The 16,372-nt window shown below is 41.8% G+C and overlaps 1 long non-coding RNA gene across 1 annotated transcript in view; it reads right to left on the bottom strand.

Moving 5' to 3' along the window:
- The window catches only part of LOC102157760 (uncharacterized), a 185,178-nt gene that overhangs the window by 156,234 nt on the left and 12,572 nt on the right, over positions 1-16,372 (bottom strand). The window contains exon 2 of the long non-coding RNA XR_014803142.1: positions 773-834. This is a non-coding gene — a long non-coding RNA (uncharacterized LOC102157760). The remainder of the gene's footprint in view (positions 1-772; positions 835-16,372) is intronic.

Genomic DNA, 16,372 nt, shown 5'->3' on the forward strand with positions numbered 1-16,372 from the left:
TTAGGGCTGCATCTGCAACCTGTGGATGTTCCCAGGCTAGGGGTAGAATTGGAGCAGCAGTGGCAGGCTGGTGCCACAACCACAACCATAGCAATGCAGGATCTGAGCCACATCCGCGACCTATACCACAGATTGCGGCAATGCCAGATCCTTAACCCACTGACCAAGGCCAGGGATCCAACCCTCATCCTTATGGATACCCGTCAGGTTCATAACCCACTGAGCCACAGCAGGAACTCCCACTAATCAATATTTTTAAACACCCCAGTTTGTTTGGAGAAATAATTGATTTTTCCTTTTTGTGTGTGTTTGTGTGTCCCCAAGATTTCCCCTTAGACCTCAGGTCCTCTAGTTCTCTCCTCTACCACATCCACCTGACTCCCCACCCATCTTCCATGTTCCCATGGCTGCAGTTCCTGAAGTCCATCCTTTTGCAGCCCTTGGCTCTGGGTCCTGCTTGGTATTTGAGAGGCCAAGTCACTATTAAGCATTCAGAAGGTGGTGTGTATGAATTGGTTGAATGCAGAGAAGGAATGGTGCTCTGCCTCTTGCCGAACTGGAGAGACAACAGTGTGTGTGTGCTGATCTGACCCTAGGCTAAGGTCCTAACTCCTGTGTACCTCAGTTTCCTCTCTGAGAAAAGAAGATGACAAGAGTATCGGCCTCACAGGGTTGCTAAGAGAATTAAATGTGATAATTACGTAAACAACATAACACCCGATACCAAGAGCTCAATGAATATTAGCTGAAAGAAAAAAATGGTTAAACTCACCCGACTTTAGCAGACATCTAAACTGCCTGGTCCTTGATCATAGACTTCCCCAAACTGTGGACCTATGAGAAACAAGTATTTGTTGTTTAAGCCACATAGTTTATAGTGTTTTGTTACAGCAGCCTGAATGAACTAAGACACTCTATATCCCTGGCAGCTAACATAGTTTTCAGTTATTCATGCTTCTATGTCTAAGATAATCATTCAGGTATCACAGTTTTCTTGCCTTACATAGTATTTGCTTTATAAAGATCAGGGTGACAAACAGATGTTATGACAGACAGTGCTTTGAAAAAAAAAAATGCCTTTCTCAAGTACATTCAAGTAAAGTCAGATGAAGATAAAAGGCTAAGAATTTTCGGAGTTCCCAACGTGGCTCAGTGGTTAACGAATCCAACTAGGAACCATGAGGTTTCAGGTTCTATCCCTGGCCTTGCTCAATGGGTTAAGGATCCAGCATTGCTGTGAGCTGTGGTGTAGGTTGCAGACGCGGCTCAGATCCCACGTTGCTGTGGCTCTGGTGCAGGCCAGCAGCTATAGCTCTGATTAGACCCCTAGCCTGGGAACCTCCATATGCCGAGGGAGTAGCCCTAGAAAAGGCAAAAAGACAAGACAAAAAAAAAAAAATACTAAGAATTTTCACAATGCAGGTGTCTCTCACATAAGTAGCCTGCTTTGACCTACAACAAGAAGACAAGGTAGTGCATGTCCTGTGTGATGCTCTTGGTAAATAAAGTCTCCTAAAACATATTCTGGGATAGATTCATTCAGGTGCTCTATTTTCTGATAAAAAGTATACAACTTCATTAACTAATAGCATCTATTCAACTTTTATGTAAAAATACTAGTAATCAATATTGGATATCACTTCTGGTTGACATTTGTCCAAACCTTGTTTCACTTTGCTTAAAAGTTAAGAGTTTAGGAGTTCCCGTTGTGGTGCAGTGGTTAACGAATCCAACTAGGAACCATGAGGTTGCGAGTTCAATCCCTCCCTTGCTCAGCGGGTTAAGGATCCGGCGTTGCCGTGAGCTGTGGTGTAGGCTGCAGACACGGCTCGGATCCCGTGTTGCTGTGGCTCTGGCGTAGGCCGGCGGCTACTGCTCCCATTGGACCCCTAGCCTGGGAACCTCCATACACCACGGGAGCGTCCCTAGAAAAGACAAAAAAAGAAGTTAAAAGAGTTTAACACAAACATCACTGTGTGTTTTTCTGCTTACATGTGAGTCCCAATCAGTATTTCTTTTTGTAAACGTGTATTATCTAGACTTTCAGTGCCTTTAACTTTCTCAGGAGCTATGGTCTACTTCAAAGTAACATTAATCTCAGTCATTTCCATTCACCTTGTATAACTGGCGGTTTATTCTCCTTGGTGTCTTAATCCCACTTCTTAGTGGACCTACTTACATTCTAATTAACTGTTCTAATCATCTCAAATTCCAAAATTTGAGAGAATACTCTTTCAAAGTCATGATTGGCTAGTGTGAAAAATGAAAACTTTCTTTATCATGTATGTTTTCATTAAAGACTAATAATTATAAATAATTATTATTTAATAAAAAGATAAACACATTTAAGACAAACAAAAAGACTATAGGTATTGATCCATCTCTAAAAGAATGATGAACTATGCAGTTTTGTAGTCCATACTTCCCAAACTCTTCCCTTACTTTGAGATCCTGGGCAAGTTACTGAGACTCTTTTTGTTTTGTTTTGTTTTGTTTTTTTGCCTTTGTCTAGGGCCGCTCCTGTGGCATATGAAGCTTCCCAGGCTAGGGGTCTAATCGGAGCTGTAGCCGCCAGCCTATGCCAGAGCCACAACAACATGGGATCCGAGCCACATCTGTGACCTACACCATAGCTCACAGCAACGCCGGATCCTTAACCCACTGAGCAAGGCCAGGCATGGAACCTGCAACCTCACGGTTCCTAGTCGGATTTATTAACCACTGCACCACAACAGGAACTCCCTACTGAGACTTTTTATATCTCGGTTTCCTCTCCTCTAAAATGGAAGGCAAATAAGACTTATCTGAAAGAGCTATTGTAAGGATAAAGGATGGTATAGTTGTAGCAGACCTTTTGGGGCTACCTACTGATATCCCAACATCTCCCCCCGCCTCCCCCCAAAAAACTGCCTCAGAATCACTTCAGGAACCTGGGAAACATACAGATTCCTAAGTTCTGCTCAGCTCTGCTAAACCAGAATCTCAGAGAAGGGGAGGGATGGCTAAGAATCCGTTAATTTGATTCCGATCAAAGTGATAAATCAGATGTACCTATGTGGCAGGCACCCTTCCAAGAATGCCCCCCATGACCTTCACTCTTACATCATCCCATCCCTTTTGAGTAGGGATGAAACCTGTGATTATGATGGGATATCATTTCCCCAAAAGGGATTAATGGGTGGCTCTCATTTCAACATACAAAGTTTTCTCCAGCTAGACACAGAAGAGAAAATGTATGAAACCCTAAGGAGAGAGACCAGTGGAGCCCACCTGGACTTCTGACTTACAGAACTGTGAGATAATAATATGGGGGTTGTTTTAAACCACTCAACTTGTGGCAACTTGTGATGCAGCCATGGAAAACCAGAACAACATCCAAATTTAGGAATGGCTAGAAACAATATCCTATTCTCACTCCCCTAACCTCCATACACACCAGCATTGATTTATCTCTGACCACATTTGAAGGTGTTTTTTAAAGTTTGAACTGGAAGAAGATGGAGGGATGTTTTTATGAGTAGAGCTGAGTAACGGGAAAGAAACAGGGAAATGAAAGATCATAGAGTAGTGACTACTCTAAAGAGACTGAAAGTTTAAAATTTAAAGGCAGATGGGGCTATTCAAGGGGAATTTGAGGGGCTTTCAGCATAAGGAAAACTACTTTTGGAAGAAACTGTTACTAGAGTTCCCATTGTGGCTGAGCAGAAATGAACCTGACTAGTATCCATGAGGATGTGGGGTCGTTCGGTCCCTGGCCTTGCTCAGTGGGTTAAGGATCTAGTGTTGCCGTGAGCTATGGTGTAGGTCACAGACATGGCTCAGATCTGGGGTTGCTGTGGCTGTGGTGTAGGCCGGCAGCTGCAGCTCCAGTTTGACACCGGGTGTGGGAACCTCTAAATGCTACAAATATGGCTCTAAGAAAAGAAAGGAAAGAACGAAGGAAGGAAGAAACTTGTAACCAAGCTAGTGCCCTGTGGGGCTCCTGGGCACACAAGCCTTTCTGTGTCCTCCGTTTCTTGTTTTTAGGAAATGAGCCTTAGCCTCCATGACCTTCCCTAAGTTCCAAAGGGCCGCTGCTCATCAGGGAAGGGAGGGGATGGAGATACCAGGGAGGAGCAGTCAAGAGACAATACTGCAGCCTTGGAGCTGGGTCCTGGTTCCTCCTCAAGTAACACGCATAACAGTATCTTTGAGCCTTTCTGCAGAACTAAAACCCCCAACATATGGAAGAACTACTTGATGAAGCATTCTTCATTCCAGGAAAGAGGAGGGCCACTGGAATCAGTCCTGGGGCCACTAAACACTGGCTTTGAAAGACTAAGCAAGCTTGCCTGTACCCTGATCCTTATCTGCAGCCCTATTTTCCATTCCCCAAACTATAAAACCACCCCTAATCCCTTCCCAGGAGAGCACAGTCTCTGAGGCATTAGCCTGCTATGGCCCTCTTTGCCGGGCAAAGCAATGAAGCTCTCTTTTTCTCCTTCACCCAAAACTCTGTCTCCACATTTCTTTTTCTTTTTCTTTTTTCTTTTTTTCCTTTTGGTCTTCACATTTCTATTCAGCAGCAGTGGACAGAGGCTGAGTTTTGGCAACAAAACCACGACTACTACTGCCCAAACCCTTGGCAAACACGGTTCAGGCATCCTAGGGATTAGAATCTGAGCATATGCAGAAGCCACGCTCTTGGCAGAGTCCTGGGCACTCCCAGGCTGAGTGGTGGCTCTTCTCCCAAGCAGTTGCTTCAACAATGTCCACAGACACAAGATACTAAGAAGGAAGATGTGAGTCCCACAATTAGGCATCTTCTGGAAATAACTGAGATCACTGATGGTGTGGGGGCAAGTTGTAGGATAACTTCTAACCAGCAGGGCCCATCAATCCAGTAGACATCTGAACTGCATCTGGAAACAATGGACCACAGGTGTGATATTTAGCGGACTTTTCTTAAAGGGCAGGTCTAATCTAAGATTCCCCTTAATTGACAAGAACGTCTTATAGCCCTGATCGTCAGATTCTATTCCTGGCCTAATTCAATACTCCCTGTTCATTTTATATTGTATTTTATGGCTGTATGTGTGGTATATGGAAGTTCCTGGGCCAGGGATTGAATCTGAGCCACAGATGTGACCTATGCTGCAGCTGCAGCAATGCTGGATCCTTAACCCACGGACCAAGGCCAGGGATTGAATCTGCATCTCTTCAGTGACCTGAACCACTATAGTCAGATTCTTAACCCCCTGCACCACAGCAGGAACTCCCTATATTCCCTGTTAATTTAAGCAAAAAATTATTTGTATCTACTGTAGCTGCCTATGATAGCTACACTTTGCTTCCTGCCTAAATGTCTTTACATCTTTTCAATCACTGTTTCCTAGGAATAAGGGTTGTAGCAAAGCTTGACTTCAGCCACATTATTCGGTGAAAACTGTTTTTGGCATTGGCTTTGATCTTTGGAAGGTCAAAAGCCTTCTGCTACTCAGAATGCCAACTTTAATATCATTTCTGGCCTTCCTGAACTTGCATATGAATTTGCAAGTGACGGCAGCAGAGTTACCATTAAACCTACTAAGATTAACAATGTCAATAATAGAATAGACATATCACCCAGAGTCATTATTAATATCCAAATAAGTACTTTCAAATACAGGTAAGCATTTAATGTAACTCAGAGAAAAGAAAATTGCGTGCTTTGGATTTTTAATTTCTACCATTCAGGTTTGAAGTCTAAATATCTATTTTTAGTTTGCAAGAGTAAAATGTTGGAAAAATTGAGGATTGTGAAAGCTTTTTGTGTTGTACAAAAGAAAATTAAGAAACATTTAACATAGACAGCATTAACTGGGAAATTTTAGAAAGACTGTCCTCATTTTTGAATCAACAAACCTTATAAAAATTTGAATAAAACAAAGCAGAATAATAGAGATTCATTTATATCATGATTCTGATCTTTGTAGAACTGTTTAGTGTTCTAAGATTTATAACATTCAATAAAATTATCTCTAAAACTGCATTTGGCTCTTAGTTTTTTAACTAAGTCCATTTAGGCCATGAATCTTCAGTTGAGTTTTCTGAAAGTAATTAGCATGCAGCTTAATGAAGCAGAATTACTGACTGTAAACAGAAAGATAACAGGCCACTTTCATCATTTTTCTTCAAGCAAAGACAAACCACAAGGCAGACAAAGGACTTCGGAACTGCCTTGTCTTATACAAGGCAAGATGTTCAAACGAGATGAAATAGCAGCTATTACATTCTTAAAAGGCTGCTTGAACCAAAGAAAGTCTTTAATGCAGTGCTTTGCTGATTAAAATACCAATATAGCAGGGCTTACAAACCACCAATCGTTGCCTGCAGAGAAAGTGGTTCACATGCCAGAAACTGCCAAAGAAATAGCCAAAGCAATGTTCCTTAAAAAATCTTGGGTTTTTTGTTTTTGTTTTTTTGTTGTTTTTTGTTTGTTTGTTTGTTTGTTTGTTTGTCTTTTTAGGGCCGCACCTGAGCCATATGGAGGTTCCCAGGCTAGGGGTCGAATCGGAGCTGTAGCTGTCAGCCTACACCACAGCCACAGCAATGCCGGATCTGAGCCACATCTGTAACCTATACCACAACTCATGACAACGCCAGATCCTTAACCCACTGAGCAAGGCCAGGGATCAAATCTGTGTCCTCATGGATGCTGGTCAGATTTGTTTCCACTGAACCATGATGGGAACTCCCAAGTGTTTCTTATTTTTAAGTAAGTCAGGGAAGATGCTAAAATTTGTGTGCATGCCACAAAAGCCAAATTGCAGATGGAAATGCAGGGGATTGTGTTACCTTGGAAGTATGTTAATTTGGTCCATTGCTACATTTCTGGACCCAAGACTTAAGAACAATTTTGTTTTCTCAAGCGACGGTGTAAAGCAGCAAGTATGTGCAGAAATATTAAGAATAAAATATGGAGGAGTTCCTCTGTGACTCAAATGGGTTAAGGACCTGGTGTTGTCACTGCTGAGATGCTGTGAAATGGGTTTGATATCTCACCCAGCAACTTCCACAAGCTGCAGGTGTGACCAAAATAAAAAAGGAACAAAATATGGAAATGACAGCAATAATTCTACATCTGCTTCAGAAAACAGAAAGCATCTTCGGATAGTGCATAGAGCTTTCGTTTGTGTGGAGTTACCTCAAACAATTGTACCCTTACCACTAAACAGGGGGTCCCCAGAGAAAGAGAAACAGGCATGACTTTCTTGACATAAGAGAAGCCATTTTTGGCCTAAGACATTTTGTGATATAAACCTGGCCACTGGAGTTCCTGCTGTGGCTCAGTAGTTAATGAACCCACCTAGCAACCATGAGGCTGTGGGTTCGATCCCTGGCCTCGCTTAGTGGGTTACGGATCCGGCCTTGCCATGAGCTGTTGTGTAGGTCGCAGACGCGGCTCCGATCCAGCGTTGCTGTGGCTGTGGTATAGGTCAGCAGTTGTAGCTCAGATTCAACCCCTAGCCTGGGAACTTCCTTATGCTGCAGGTGGGGCCCCCCAAAACAACAACAACAACAAAAATCTAAAAAAAAAAAAAACCACCCAGCCACTAATTCCGCCCTTGAACAGGTCTCAGTAATTAGGTAATCTTGAGGGAATTGAAAGAATGTGGGAACAAAGGAAAAGCAGTCAAGAAACAGTAGTTCAGCAATACAACAGAATCCTAGTTCCTCCTCAAAGAATATACATAACAATCTGATCTTTGAGTTCTGCAGAAATTAATGCCCCCACCCAGGTGGAGGAATGAATGGTGATGTCGTCCCTCCAGACTTCAATCAACCAAAGCTAGGACTCTGTTGATCTTTGTCCCAATTCCATGCACAAGCCTCTGCAGGAACCCCTTCATGAATATGCATATACTCTAGCTTTTAAGCCTCCGTTTTGCTGTTTGGGGAGACACAGCTTTGGGAAAGATGCCTGGTGTTCTCCTTACTTGCATCAAGTAACAAATCCTTCCTTCCCCCACACTTTGGCTTGGTTGTGTCTTTTGGCTCAAGGACACCCACCAAGAGGCAAGTCCAGGTTTGGATTAACAGAAACGATATGTATTAGCAAGCAGGCACACACACATACAACACATCACATGACTACTCACGGTAATTTCAGTGAGGTTCCTTCTCTCAGCCTTTTTAGAGCCTGGCAAGCATCTTGCACGAAAGGGCCAGACAAAGGCAAGATGCAAAAATATTCTGACACTGGAAACTTTGAAGGGAGAGCTCTCCAATAAAAATATAATGTGAGCCACACGTGTCGCAGGAGAAATGGGGCATGAGGGGATGGTCATGTTCCAGGTCTCTCAAGTGAGTCCCTGGAATATGCCATCAAATGGGAGTCCTTGACTTCACTCAGGAAAGAATTCAAGAGCCAAGAGCGAGTCATAGTAAAGTGAAAGCAGGTGTGTTTAGAGAGATACACACTCTGTAGGTGTGGGAGTGGTTAGTTTTCATAGGCTAAGACGTGGGAGGATTGTTCTATTTTGGACAAGGGGGGAGATCTCCAGGAATGGGGCCACTGCCAACTTTTTGGCTTTTATGGTCAGCCTGGGAAATGTCTTGGCCCCTGTGGGTGTGTCATTTAGCATGATAAGGTATTACAATGAAGCCCAAGGTCCCCTGGAAGTTGATCCTTCCACCATCTTGGATCTAGTTGGTTCCACCCAGTTTAATGTCCTATCCTCAATGGCTATGTCATACTTCTAAAAGGTTGAACCCAGCCTCCTTCCCTCCTGTTTCATGTAATTTAAAAAATTTTTTAGTAGCCATACTTTTAAAAACAGGTAAAAAGGAACAGGTGAAATTCACTGTTAGTTTATTTGGTTTGGGCTTTTATACTGTAAGAAAAAGCGAGGCCATAGATACTGAAAACCTCAGAACAAATGTATAGCTTAATAAGGTGGGCATCTGTGTAATGACTGACAAGATTAAGAAATAGGACTTTAGTGCCCACCTCAGAAGTCTCTTCATGTGTCCTGGCCTAATTGCAACCCAATCCTGCCTTCTATGTATTACCAGTCTCCTGACAATTTTTTTTTTTTTCCCCTGCTTTTTAGGGCCACTCCCGTGGCATATGGAAGTTCCCAGGGTAGGGGTCGAATTGGAACTACGGCTGCCAGCCTTCACCACCGCAGTGCGGAATTCTGCGACCAACACCACAGCTCTCGGAAACACCAGATCATTAACCCACTGAGCAAAGCCAGGGATCGAACTCACATTCTCATGGATACTAGTCAGATTCGTTTCCACTGAGCTACGACAGGAATTTCCTGGAATATTTTTTTAACATACAGATATATATGCATTTTTTCTTTTTAGGGCTGCACCTGTAGCGTATGGAAGTTCCTGGGCTAAGGATCAAATTGGACCTTCAGCTGTTATCCTCGCCCCAACCATGGCAACGTTGGATCCAAGCTGCATCTGTGACCTATGCTGCAGCTTGTGGCTACGCTGGATCCTTAACCCACAGAGTCAGGCCACGGATGGAACCCACATCCTCACAAGACAATGTCGGGTTGTTGTCACAATGCGCCCATAATGGAAACTCCAACTTATAGATATTTTTAGAACAGTTTTAGATTTATAGAAAAAAATGAGCAGATGGAAAATAGTTCTCATGTGCCTCCACAAACACACCCAGTTTCCCCTATTATTAGCACCTTACACTAAGTGAGCATATTCATTATAGTTAATGAATCAATGATGATACATGATTGTCAACTAAGTCCAAAATTTGTCGAGATTTCCTTTGTTTTTGCCTAACGTCCTTTTATTGTTTCAGAATTCAATCCAGGTTATAACTTTGCATTTAGTTGCCATGTCTTCTTGAGCTCCTGTTAGCTGTGATAGTTTCACAGATTTTTCTTGTGTTTGATGACCTTGAAAGCTTTGAGGATTATTTGTCAAGTATATTATAGGATGTCCTTCCACTGGAATTTGTCTGATGTTTTCTCGTGATTAAATTGGGGCCATGGGTATTTGTGAGGAAGATCACAGAGGTAAAGTGCCATTTCTATCATATCAAAGGTACATACGCTCAACATAGTTTATGACCATTGAGGTTGACCTTGATCACCTGACTGAAGGTGAAATTAAACCTAGTAATATACTGTATTTCATTTGATATATCTGATATTACCATTTCAATATGCAATCAATATAAAAGTGATTAGTGAGATATTTTACATTCCTTTTTGTACTAAAACATCAAAATGTGGTGTGTTTTATGCTTACACACAAAGTCTCTTTCTTTCTTTTTTTTTTTTTTTTTTTTGGCTTTTTTTAGGGCCACACCCATGGTATATGGAAGTTCCCAGGCTAGGGGTCGAATTGGAGCTACACCTGCCGGTCCACACCACAGCCAAGGCAACACTGGATCCAAGCTGAGTCTGGGATCTTCGCCACAGCTCACTGCAATGCCAGCTGCTTAACCCACTGAATGAGGCCAGGGATCGAACCTGCATCCTCATGAATACTAGTCAGGTTCTTAACCTGATGAGCCACAAAGGGAACTCTTTCTACACATAGTTTCGATTAAGCAAGTTTCCAGGGCTCAAGAGCTCCAAGTAGTAGTGATTACTGTATTAGACAGTCCAGCTCTAGAGGCTCAACTCTACCTCCCCCAGCATGTTTTTAGCTAATCTCAGAAATCCTAGCAGAGGTTAATAACTCTAGTTTCTTATGCAACTTGCCCTTCCACATGTACCCTCTCCCCTTCTGCCCATGGGATCTTTGCATAATTAGGGGTGGGAGCAAGTGTCACAAAAGGCTTAGCAAAAATTATCCAAATTGATTAACCTTCTATCTGAAACCCTGTTTGGGTTTTTGGTTTGTTCGGTTTTTGTCTACTTTTTTGTTTTGCTTTACCGAAACCCCAAGTATTTGAAAGCTATGTTCCATTGGTCCTGCTAGGCCTCCTTCTCTTTGGGGCAACTGAAGTGGTCCAGTGTGTGTGAAGAGGCTGAAACTCATGGTAAATATGAAGAAATTCAAAGGATTTTTTTTTCTGTAGGAGTTGAGGAGAACACTTTAGTTAATACTTCCCAATATTATCTCACCACACTCGTTAATAAGCCTTAAATTAGCTATACTCCTTTAAAAACTCTAATGAGAGCAGCAATGCTAACATCCACTCACTCTCACAGACTCTAAAGTGGGCCATATACAAGAGGATACATCATTAACTTTCAGGGAGTCATTTGCAGCTAATTCACAATACTCCCCCTGGATAGTCTTGCATTTTTCTCTCATTTGCGAGAGTCAACATTTGACACCAAACTTACAAATGTTTCTTGTTTTAAAAGTTCAAAAATGGGAGTTCCCGTCATGGCTCAGTAGTTAAAAGAAACCAACTAGCATCCATGAGGATGCAGGTTCGATTCCTGACCTCGCTGGGTGGGTTAAGGATCCGGCATTGCCGTGGCCTGTGGTGTAGGTGGCAGATATGGCTCAGATCCCAAGTTGCTGTGGCTGTGGCATAGGCTGACGCCTACAGATCCAATTCGACCCCTAGCCTGGGAGACTCCATATGCCTCAGGTGCAGCCCCCACTCAAAAAATAAATAAATAAAAGTTCTAAAATGTTATCAAATTCCATTTCGATCAAAACAATTTTGTCAATTAGTTCCTTTCCAGGCTAGTTCCCCAAGTCTATTTCAGTCATATTGTAGTTGAAATCAATTACACTTGAACTGAAAACCATAGGAAACAATACTGTCACGTATGGAAGGGAGCCCTGGGCATAGAAGGCTATAATACACATGTTTTTTATACATACACAGCCCTGCAGGAAAAGCTGATCCAGCTTAATTGGCCTCTTGGTCTCAGAGGCTCTCCTTTCCGCTCCACGCTCCCAATTTTCTTCTCCTGAACTCTTGGGACTTCATCACAGCCCTCTTTTTTTTTCTTTCATCAATCTTTTGAATAGTAAAAGCTCTTAGGGAAAAAAAAATTGAAGAGACTGCTCTTTTAGCTTGAGGTCCATGGAGGAGGAGAGGTGGAAGTTTGGTGATATGTACAGAATAGATGACTTTTTAACTTACATTCAATTTTTTAATGATAAAATTTAAAGCCTAGTTTTCCTCAAGCCTTTAAATTCAAAATACAAATCTTATTATTCTGTTAATAAGTGTAATACATTTTAATGAGAGGGCTCTGATTAATATTCTCAAGTGGAACAAATGAAACTCCCTTCAACCAGGTGTTTACAAGCTTAGTTTAATTAACTTTTCCTTAAATGTTTTAAACTGCATTAATAAGTTTAACATATTCAATTTTCTTTTTTTAAGCACATTTATCACCTAGCCTGACAAGCAAAACATTCTCAATACTTACAGACTAAATTAAATTTATAAATATAACAAATCTCTTACACATTCCAATACCAGACTGCGTGCAAACCATAAAATCCTCTTATACCTTTCAGCAATAAATTACAAATCTAAAGCCAATTACCCCATTACACATTTCAAGTTGGAATCAGAAAGCTAATCTCTCAGCTATTTTCCTACACCCAATTATTTTAAACATTATAAATACTGTGAGTACCAAATATACAGAGATCGTTGTTCCTAAATTTAATACACAAGTGTTAATACTGTGGATTTGGTCTCTTGCTTTTCTATATTTAATTCAAAATCTTCCCAAGGCTAAAATACATGTACATACTACAACTAAGGGAATAGTCACAGCATCTCAAAATTAGTTGATGTTCCTATCCCACGCAAGTTGCACTGATTTCCTGCCAGAGATTTTTGGCCCAAGGCAGGATCTGAATTCCAGGCTTATTTTCCTAGTACCGAAAATAGATGGCACTTGCCTTTTTAAAAATTATTCACTTATTCCAACTGGGGACTTTTAAGTCCAAATGTTTCCAAGGGAAATGGTTGTTTTTGCTGAATCCGCCTTCTGAGTGTAAATTACAGCATTATCTAATTCTTTGAGTGGGCAACCCACCCCATTCTTCATGCTGCAACTAGTCTTTTCAGCGCTTGATTGAACTAAGCATTATTTTCAAATTTCATCTACTATCTGTTCATTCTCTAAGTCTTACGGATGATGTAATTTGCACTTTTGCCTCTTTTCTATTTGTTCCTCTCTTTTTTGCCTCAGACCTTCATCATAAAGATGAGATCATTGGGCAACATTTAACCTAACTCCTGATTTCTGCTTTCCTGAATGCATGCAATGCCTTGCCTAACCTGTTGATTCTTTTCCTGAATTAAAAAGAGTAAGAATGAAGAACGAAGTAGTTTAAGAATGACTGTCTAATCCAGCTTCTCCTTAGCAAATCTGTAAGCGGACCGCGTGGGCAAGACAACATCCAAAGGAAGACCCAGAGAATTTGGCAGGTCTGCTTGTAATAGAAAAATGACAAGGTGTCTGACCTCCTACCTTAATGATTAACTGAGATTTTTTTTTTCTCCTTTTTTCCTTTGCAAATTGTCACGGCAGAGCAAATCTTTAGAGTTGGTCTGTGGACATGAGTCCATCTTCTCCTGAGATTGCAGGCTTTTCTGAATAAAGCACCTTTCCTATCAATGCTCGCCCCTTGATTATTGGCGTTTGAGCAGTGAATAGCCAAACCGGAGTTTGGTAACAACGACATAAATTTGCTTCAAAGAAGGAATAAGTCCTAGGAACACTTTGAGACTGCATTCTGGTTAAAGCAGGAATGGGGAAAGGGAGAAAGCCTGGCTAGGAAGGGAAGATCATGGCCATGTGTGTGTGATGGGACAGAAAGGAGCTGGCTGGATATCCAGAAATGCATCCTTGGGAAGAGAGGCATTGCAGTAACAAGGGCCTGTGTCCGAGGCCTCTATGCAGTAACTCCTGACCTCCCCATTTCCAAAGTGTGTCCTCCCTTTGCTATTATCTCTGTCCTACCTCTGCCCCCCATGAGGTGATGGTGGTAGTGGAGGAATTGGCAGGGTCTCATCTCAGTGCTTCATGGGATGATTATTTCTGGCATCCTGATATCCCAAGGGGAAACCCTGGATGTAGATTTTTTTGTTCCCTAGCACTTCTTTGCAGGCATACCTGAGAGCCACTGATAATCAGTGATAACACTTTTCCATCAGAAAATTCATTCTTTAAATGTGGCCTTTGCTGGCCTGCTTTATTATCTTGTCATACTCCTAGCCATTTTTTCTACAATTTCCTGCCTTGTTCTACCCACTTCTCAGCAGTCTTTCACGTCTGCTTTTTCTCCATGTAGGACCTTTACCCTTGGCATTTCTTCTGCCTATCTCCCTCTCCCTTCTCTCACCTTTAACATTCAGGTCCTAGTTTCAATTTCACTTGCAAGGACTCCCTTCTTTATAAACTCCCACATTCTAATGAACTTCCTGTTGGGTAGAGTCTACACATCTACATTGTGATAGATTATTTTTTCTTTCTTTCTTTTTTGTATTTTTAGGGCCACACCTGCAACATATGGAGGTTCTCAGGCTAGGGGGTCTAATTGGAGCTGTAGCTGCCAGCCACAGCCACACCAGATCCAAGCCATGTCTGCAACCTACACCACAGCTCATGTCAATGCTGGATTCTTAACTCACTGAGCAAGGCCAGGGATTGAACCTGCGTCCTCATGGATGTTAGTCTGATTCGTTTCCACTGAGCCATGACAGGAACTCATTTTCAATGAGGTCTGCCCCATTGGGCTCCCCCAGGGCAAGGGCTGTGTTTGTCTTTAGTTTTATTCGCAACACCTAGCACATGTCTGGCATATGACTGATTGTTCAACAAAAACTATTTATAATTTACATTTGAATTGGAATTGGAACTCTAATCTCTAAAATTAAAGAAGAAATAATGTATCTTGAAATTTAGCATTTGAGAAAAACAGATTTAATGAGTTAAAAATTTCTGAAGATTATATAGAGGGAGCAGATGACAGAGGGACACATAGGTAGATGCAGGTTATTAATAATGTTATAGTTCTTGGGTTGTATGGTAGGTTTATGGTTGCTTATATTATGCTTACATAATTAATAAATAGTATAGAATTCTGTATGCATTAACTATGTTGTACTCAATGTATTGAATATAAAAATAATAAAGGAAAAAACGGAATAATAATAAGAAAAGATTTCTGAAGATTTCAAAATTGACATATATAGAAAGAAATTTTTGTTTCATGTTTGCTTTTCAGGGCCATACCTGAGGTATATGGAAATTTGGGGGCTAGGAGTTGAACTGGAGCTATAGCTGCCAGCTCATACCACAGCCACAGCAACGCCACATCTGAGCTATGTCTGTGACTTACACCACTGTTCATGGCCACACCAGAGCCTTAACCCACTGAGCCAGGCCAGGGATTGAACTGTGTCCTCATGGATACTAGTTGGGTTCTTAAGCCGTTGAGCCACAATGAGATTTCTAGAGAGAAATTTTATTCAAGCATAACATACAGAAAAGTGCCCAAGTCAGTGTACAGCTTAATGAGTGTTTATGTAACCAGCTCCGAATCAAACAGAACATTCCCAGAAAGCCCTCTTGTGTCACCTAACAGTGGCTTCCATGTTTATTCAAAATTAATTTTAAAAAATCTGAGGACACTTCATTGTTTGTGGACATTAACAGCATGGAGTAGGAATGTGTGGTGTTGGGCAGCTTAAGCTCTCTGAGCTTCAGTTGCCTCACTTGGAAAAGTGTGATAATAACAGTTTCTCAGTAGACTGTGGTGTAGGTTGCAGACATGGCTCGGATCTGGCATTGCTGTGGCTCTGGCCTAGGCCGGCAGCTGTAGCTCCGATTAGACCCCTAACCTGGGGACCTCCATATGCTGTGGGTGCAGCCCTAAAAAGACAAAAAGACAAAAATAAATAAATAAAATAGTTTCTCAATAGCATTGTTTCTAGAATATACCAATAAATGTTGGAGACTGAATTAATCACAGTCCATCCAGAAATTAGGAACCACTCTAAGTATTTCAAACGAAGGGAAAAAAACAAAGGGAACTTGGGTTGGAGAACTAAGAAGCAGAACAATCTGGTGAGACAACCTAGAGGTCCCTAATGAGATCAAGTGGCTACCATTCTTCATGCTTAAGGACCAAGTGGAAAAGTTAGTCTTCTCAGAGCCCAGACGCCAGGCTGTCAAGGGAATAAGGACCACAGTGGGGATCACCAGACAGATACTGGAACCCCTGAGAGAAGGGCTGTCCAGCTGCTAATGGAAGGATGGAATCATAGCCACTGTAAGAAATGATGTCTCAAGAAATAGGGTGGCTGAGAGGGGGTGGGTGGAGATAAACCCTGGCTTATCCCCTCTTTCTACTGTCCAGTCCAATGCCAGTGCTTCTCATTGGCTAAACCTATCTGGAAGCCAGAGACCAAGGAGCCTGGGAAAAGCAT

The sequence above is a fragment of the Sus scrofa genome, chromosome 5 (assembly GCF_054392235.1).
Source record: "Sus scrofa isolate SSC_HxYL_T2T_F1_AM1 chromosome 5, Sscrofa_HxYL_maternal_Yorkshire_Landrace_v2.0, whole genome shotgun sequence".
In the NCBI taxonomy this organism is placed as follows: Eukaryota; Metazoa; Chordata; class Mammalia; order Artiodactyla; family Suidae; genus Sus; species Sus scrofa.